We start from the raw sequence: 7,552 nt of genomic DNA, 5'->3' as shown, positions 1-7,552 counted from the left end.
ACAGCACTTTGCCCTCTGCCAGGCGTGCACTGGAGCTGGGGGTGGCGAGGGCTGCCGGGTGGAAGGGAGATGCTAAAATGCCCCGAGGAACTACAATCACACGTGCCAAATCCTGCATTTTACTGGGAAAGGGAGAGAGTGACTTCACTCTTTACCTCCCCTTTCCCACTTCCCCTGCCCCAAAATGGACAGATGTGGCTTTGCAAGAAATTAATTACAGATGGAGGCAAAGAAAAAAAAAAAACCCCCCCCCCCCCCGCCCAACCACAAGGCTTTTTCCTCTGCAGACTTGAGGATGGATGGGGCGACCTGGGAAAACTGGCAGATGGAAAACCCATTACAGATGTGAGGTTTGGAGAATAAGGCTGAAGGACAATTTGAGAGTTGTAAATTTTAACTTTGGGGGTTTAAATGCATTGCTTAGCAACACAAAACAAATAGGAAACAAGAAGCCTCACGAGAGAGACGCTTAAATATTTTAAAATCCCTATTTGAGCTGAAGACTACATTACCAGAGATCTGAGGGGCTGCTATTCTCAACAGCTACAGTCAAGTCAAAAAGAAAATGAGGACTGTAATCTCAGTTCCACACCAAAATGTACATGATTTATTTTGGTCAAGGAAAATAGTTATTTGTTTGTTCCCGTTCCTGTTTTGCACGCTGCAAGATCAGAATGCACAATGAATTTTTAAGCATTTTGCTCCCCAGGAAAGATTGCCATAACGTGTTCAAATATGGGCAGGGAAGCTGCTTTACTGGGCATGTATATATTGTATATGATCATTGCTACCATATGTCTGACCCCTGCTACACGCTCCAATGCCATTTTATGCTGCTGCATAAATCATCTCCTAAAATTCCTGACATCTCCAAGGATGGCAGGGGCCTCCATCTCCAGGGAGAGAAGGAGAAGGATGAGAAAGAACAGATCACCTGGAAACAAATGCTGAATGTTTTACACTATTTCTTCACCATGAAAAGGGTAAGAGGGAAGGAAAAACCACAACAAAAAGACATTACCAGATTTGAAAGGTCAAATATTAGTTTTGGCCTTTTTTTTAATCTGCTGAAACAGTAGAAATACCAAGTGAAGCAAAGTATGAAGCTTCTGAACAAGCCTGTGGCCAAAGCCTCACCTTCTGCAGCAAAACACAAAGGAAACTTGTTAAAGATTAAAAAAAAAAATCCCAAGGAACCAAAACTCCTTTCAAAAATCCTCTTCTTCTCAGAGCCTGTAAAAGCAGTTCTTCAAATGCATACATACATTTTTATATACCAAAAAAGCAAACATCAGGTAGTTCTTTGCCTTATTCTGGGGCACCAGCCCATGGTGTTACCTCTGGGGTGCGCTGAGCTGGATGGAGCATGCACTGATCCTCTCCTGAACTGCTGAGCATGACATCACCCTGCTGCTTTCTTGAAGGAGGGCCATGTTAGTGGAGTTCAGAAATAACCCAGACATTCCCAATTGGTTTTGCTGCTTGAGCAAAAAGGGATATGGCAGGCCCACAGTTTTGGAGGTTTTTTCCTTTTCTTATCTGAAAAAAGCCAAGCACAGAAGCCCAACCATAAATAACCTGAAATAACTAATGCTTGCAAGAGTTAAAACCAGTAGGAAAGCTCCTCAGCAGCTTAGAACTCCAGGCCAATAAAACCAGCTGTTCATATAAATACTTAACCTTCAAAATCAATGAAAAAAATAGAAGCTTAAGGGACACATCTTGCTTAATCTAATGGCCAGAAATATGGAGAGCAAAGAGAAAAGGCATTCTGACATAGAATCACAGAGTGGTTTGGATTGGAAGGGACCTTAAAGATCTAATCTAAGCCATCCCAATCCTAGTGGAACCACTATCCCAGGTTCCTCCAAGCCCCATCCAACCTGGCCTTCAACACTTCCAGGGATGGGGCAGCCACAGCTTCTATGGGCAACCTGTGCAAGGGCTTCCCCACCCTCACAGGGAAGAATTTATTCCTAATATCCAGTTTACTCTGTCAGTTTGAGTCCGTTCCCCATTGTCCTGTCACTCCACACCCTTGTAAACAGTCTCTCCCCATCTTTCCTGTAAGTTCCCTTCAGGTACTGAAAATCCACAATTAGGTCACCCCAAAGCCTTCTCTTTTCCAGGCTGAACGTTCCCATCTCTCCCAGCCTTTCCTCCCAGCAGAGCTGCTCCACCCCTCTGCTCGTCCTGGTGCCTCCTCTGGACTCGCTCCAGCAGGTCCATGTCCTCCCTGAGCTGGGACCCCGGAGCTGGAGGCAGCTCTGCAGGTGGGGAAGTGTTTCTGTACAGACCCTCAGCAGTTCAGAGGCAGCACTACATCAGCTGCAATGACCAGATGTAAATACCACGGAGAAGACTCAAAGATCCAACTCCAGCTGTGGTTCATCTCCTGGCAGCCAGAGGTGTTCAACATGCAACTAAATCCTGTTTTGTGGCCGTGCCACGATGATGGTGTAAATCAGCAGTGTCTGCTGCCTGTGCACCTGCCTGAAAGCCAACACTGAGCCATGCCTGGAACAGCTTGGTCTTGGGCCAAAAGAGGCATGGATGAAAATCTCCTCCAGGGAGGATTTCAGATGGATACTTTTAGCTTGGCCAGGGACAGGAGCAGAGACCACAAGCAGGCTGATGGTAGAAACATAGTGTGTGTGGTGGGTAAGTGTTCCCTTTTCTCGTGTTCCCTTTTCCCATCTCCCTATCCAAACCCAGGACTATCAAGACTTCTTCCCTCCACTGTCCTTGCAAGGCTTTTTTTTTTCCTTTGCTTTGCAGATCGAAAAAGTGAAGGGGCACCTTTCCAGTCCCTGAATTATATACTAGTTTATTAAATCACCCACAGACCTCATTTACCAGACTCAATTTGAGAAAATACCTATTGCAAAAATCACTTGGTAGACTGCACCAGCAGATGACCTTAAAAAAGGCCCCAGCAGCTCCCAGGAGGTTTTTCTATGATCAGTTAAAACTATTTGTCAAGATGGTAAATACGTGCCAGAAACGGATGGTCTCACCTAAGCACAGGCTCCCCACTGCTGCTGGTAGCACCCCTCACCTGGGGTAACACTGGCTGAAAAGTTTTCCAAGATTCTCTTGGATTGCTAAGGGCCTAGTTTTCCAGATTAAAAAGGCAAGGAAGCCTGGCATCTTACACCGTAAAAAAAGCCCTTATTATTTCCTTTATTCTGCTCTCTGCAAAATGCTCATGGGTCTTCGATGCACAATACAGGAAGCAAAATAAAACACAAATTCATTATTTCCCCTTTGCCAGCTGCTTTTCCTTGCAATGAAACTTCTTTCCCCATCATGTTTCCATCACGGGTGTGCTGTGAGACTGGCCTGCTGCAGCACCGCTGCCCAGCCTGGCTTGCATTTTTCTGGAAGAGAGTGGCATAGAGAAGGCATAGTGAAAAGTGAGCCTCGCTTTGCTGGATTCCTTCCTGGATAAAGGCAGGAGTTCCTACCAAACCCCACGTTTGTGGCCAGAAGGTTCCCCCAGCCAAGGATGTGACACCAGGTCACTTGACACAGGGAGCTGAACAAAGGGAAAAAGCCCTCAGAGTTTACTCGTGCTCTTGGCTGAAAACAGGCTGCTAAAAACTGCACTCGAATTAAAGGGCATTATAGTGTGGAGACTGAAATCTCATCAGATATTCCAGTGGAAAACAGAAGGAGCTGCTTCTCCAAGCGCGAGACAGTGCTGCCGCTCCTGGAGCGCGGGAGGGAGCGAGCAGCCAAGGGGCTGGGCAGGCCTGCTGGCTGAACAAGACTCACTTTGCTGGATGCTGCTGAAACTTGCCACTGTTGGTGAAACCCTGGCTTTGACATGAGCTTCAGGCAGAGGAGATAGATGTGGGGCAGGAGAGATGACGGGGAAAAAGAGCACGGAGAGAGATAGGAGGGGAAAGGGGCTGCTCTGTTCCCAAACCGCTGCCTGCCCCATCCCTCGTGAAAAGGCCCCTTCAGCCAGAAAAATAAACAGCAGAGCATTTCAGCCGGAATTAAAAAAATACAAATAAAAGAAATGAGAAATTCCCCAAGCCTCCAGGCACATTTTAAAACACATGAAAAAGGATAGGACAGTACCAGCTTCATACATACCACAGCTGCAGTGATTCGCAGCAAAAGTCAGGAAGGTTGAATGTGCTAGTGTTTTGTTTTAAAATACGGGCTTCACATTCAGAGAAATCTCTTCAACACCGAAACCTGAAGGAGAGAGTGAGAAACTCAGTGATTCCCACCTTTTCCACCTTGATATTTCTGCTTCTCCATGTGCAGGGCAGGCTGGACTCCGGGAGAGCAGAAGCTTTTGTGAGGTCCCCAGGACTCCGGGAAACACAGGCAGCTTTACACTAGGATTTACAACCAGTAGGTAAAGAACAACTCCAAAGGTGTTTTATTACTTGTGATGAGGGACTATCAAAGAAGCCACAGGCTACTTTGCCAACTGTTTGGTGTTACTCCTTTAGTTCTTATTGGCAACCCTCTAGGCTATTGCTCTATTTTTCTTTCCTCCTCCCACTCGCTTACCTTTCATCTTCCAGTCTCCAATACAAACTCAGTTTCATGTTGGAAATTAATCCGCACAAATGCATAAGGAATTCAGCTGCTAAAAAAGAAAAATAGAAAAGAAAAAAGGCAGCAGGTTGCGTTCCTGACACACACAGAGGCCAGGATGCTACTCCAGCACTTTATCACAACACTGGTTGGGCAAACAGAAGATGAGTTCTGGAGTTCTTTTAAATGAGCCACCAGTAAAGGCAGAAAGCTTTTTTGCACCGATTTTGACGTTCCTATTTTCTGGTTTGAAACATGGCCAAAGGATGAACATGGATGATTCTCCTTTGGTAAGCACAGGGCTTTAATGCCACGTCCCACCTTGTGATTAACACTAATATCTTGGTTTCTTGATTCTTCTGACACGAAGACCAAACAGAGTTGGAAATGATGTATATTTACCATATCCTCCCGCTTTTAGCATTTTTCAAACACTGCCCAAAATAGAAGTTCAGACTCGCACTGTGATTGGCACGCGTACAGTCACTGTGGGAGACAAAAGATTAAGAAATGTAAGTGAATATTGACTGGCACTTGTTTGCCCTGTGTGAAAATAGAGAGGCCCAGGCCAGGGCAGTTACGTGTTACAGCATCAGTAGAGATGGACTGGCTGCCTGTGTAACTTAAACAAAAATGGGGAGAGAGAGGTGGTCTATGCTGTTCATCTGTGCTGGAGGATTTAGAGGCAAATAAAGCTCTATTAATCTTTTCTGGCTTGTATACACAGATGTTTTACTTTTTGTAACACTATTTCAAGTTAAATCCAGATGGTGTAAATCAAGCTGTAATGCTCATTAAATGCATTTTCAATAAAAGCATTTATTCCATCCCTTCAGCATTCCAGCAGGGCAGAGCACTCACCCTGAGCGGGGATTGCACATGGCATGCTTGACCCTGGCAAGGAAACACAGTCCCAGCAGTGGCTCTCTGCAAATGGCCCATCCAGCCAAGACTGAGGCTCCCAGACCAGTGTCTCTCTGCCATGGGAGGCACTGGTGCGTGTCAAATGCACCCAGTTCCTAAGATGACAACAGCTACAAGTACTGCACCATAAAGATACATCTTTTTAGAACCAAATACATTTTTTTTTCCTCTCAACAGAGAGTTACAGGGCATTTTGGGAACCAAAATGGAATTTTTAAAGTACTAACCATTTTTCTTCTTTTTTCCTTCTTTTTGTAAATGGTACCTTCACCAAGAATTCTTCATGTTTATAAAACTGCCTGTACATCTTTTCCATGGATTACACTGTTTACAGTGACCATTAAATTCTACACAGACCCCTATGTAAATGACCGGTTAAGCCCAAGCAAACATCCACCTTGTTTTTCCAATCCCACCATCACTTTTGCATTTACTCCTGTTTATCTGCTGTCTTGAAATGCCTTTTCTTGGCCTTACAACCACATTAACTTGCTCCTGCAACCCTTTCTATAAGCAAATTGTTTAAAAGAAATAGCTATGTTTTTATGTAATAAAATGCGAAAAAGCAAAACCCCAAAGATGCAGTCCAGTGTAAATCATGATGGAACACTGATAATAAACGAACCTTATTCATGCCAGATAAAGCAACAAATCCTAATTTAACACACCAAATAATTTATCCTTAGCCAGAAAGACACTCAGACATTCAAACAGCCGTCTTTGTACATATGGAGAAGCTGCCAAGTCTCCGTACTTGAATGATCTCATAGACTCTGGAAAAAAAAAAAGAAAAACAAAACATTTTACCATACTAGCTGAATACACAGGGGCAGAAAAGGACCAAAATGAAAGCATTTTAGTGGTCTGGGTCCTAGTACAGATCTGTAGACAAGTGTGGGGAAAAATTACGACCACAAAGTCACGAGAAAAAACAGACCTAAGCAAAACTTTCTTTAGGTTTTTTGGTCTGTAATGGTGCTATTGATGAAGCAATGAGGAATAACCACCCCTAAATACCTACTGCTGTCGTTCTCTCCCCAGCTCACATCAAGCTTAACTCATACTCCTTTCTGAAACAAGGAGAAGAGGGACTATTTACAAGAGCATGGAGTGACAGGACCAAGGGAGAATGGCTTCACACTGCCAGAGGGCAGGGTTAGATTAGGTATCAGGAAGAAATCCTTCCCTGTGAGGGTGGGGAGGCCCTGGCACAGGGTGCCCAGAGAAGCTGTGGCTGGCCCATCCCTGGAAATGTTGGATGGGGCTTAGAGCAACCTGGGATAGCGGAAGGCATCCCTGCCGATGGCAAGGGGTGGAAGGAGATGAGTTCTAAGGTCCCTTCCAACCCAAACCATTCTGGAATTCTGTGCAAATCCCAAAAAGGTCTGCAGCAAATGATGACCACTGTTGGAGAACTTAACGTGTAAAGGCAGTAAAGTTTTCCTCTGAATCATCAGGAAAAGGTGATCAGTTTTCACCTTCAATGCCTTTTCCTTTCGGTGTGAGCATTGCTGAGTTAGAAGGGTCAGGAGAGCACAGATACAAGCAAACAAGAGGACACTGATCTATGTGCTGCTACCTGGGAGAAATATCTGTGTGCAGCCCAGCTGGCTTGGGCTGAGGACTGAGCACAGATCGTTACTGAGCTCAGCTTGGTGCCCAGCTGTGTACACTGGACCTGATCCTCCACTTGGGTAAATTTCCAGCTCAATTAGGCTGTGGACGATGACAATTTTACCAGCTGGAGACTGGCTGCATTCGGGGTTCCCAGAAACACTGTGGTGCCTTTTATCAGGCAGCTGCACACGTGAAACCAGCTCTGAGAGATCACACGAGGTACACCTTACCCTGCTCAGATGAGACACAGGCAAGCAGAAACCCCAGGTTTAAACAGCAACTGATGGCTCTGGGTTTCGACTTTGTCAGTTGTTAGGTCGGAACGGGCTGGAATTCCAAATGTGCCACATACTCAAACTCCCTGTTGACAAGAGAGACTCAAGCAGTCCATTACAGCACTGAAAATGCGAATTTTCTTGAAGCCTCATGTGCTGTTATCTACCTGTAACTC

At 45.2% G+C, this 7,552-nt stretch overlaps 1 long non-coding RNA gene across 1 annotated transcript; it reads right to left on the bottom strand.

Annotated features, from left to right (window-relative positions):
- Positions 1 to 606: 606 nt before the first annotated feature.
- Positions 607 to 7,413, bottom strand: LOC108447439. The gene is made up of 4 exons (XR_001862989.1): positions 7,332 to 7,413; positions 4,534 to 6,257; positions 4,105 to 4,209; positions 607 to 1,539 (listed from the first exon to the last, which is right to left on the bottom strand). It is a non-coding gene; the product is annotated as an uncharacterized LOC108447439 (long non-coding RNA).
- Between the last annotated feature and the right edge of the window lie 139 nt (positions 7,414 to 7,552).

The sequence above is a fragment of the Corvus brachyrhynchos genome, unplaced genomic scaffold (genome assembly GCF_000691975.1).
Source record: "Corvus brachyrhynchos isolate BGI_N302 unplaced genomic scaffold, ASM69197v1 scaffold466, whole genome shotgun sequence".
NCBI lineage: Eukaryota > Metazoa > Chordata > Aves > Passeriformes > Corvidae > Corvus > Corvus brachyrhynchos.
Note: the sequence above shows the minus strand (reverse complement) of the source record. Positions and strands in the feature narration are given on the sequence as shown.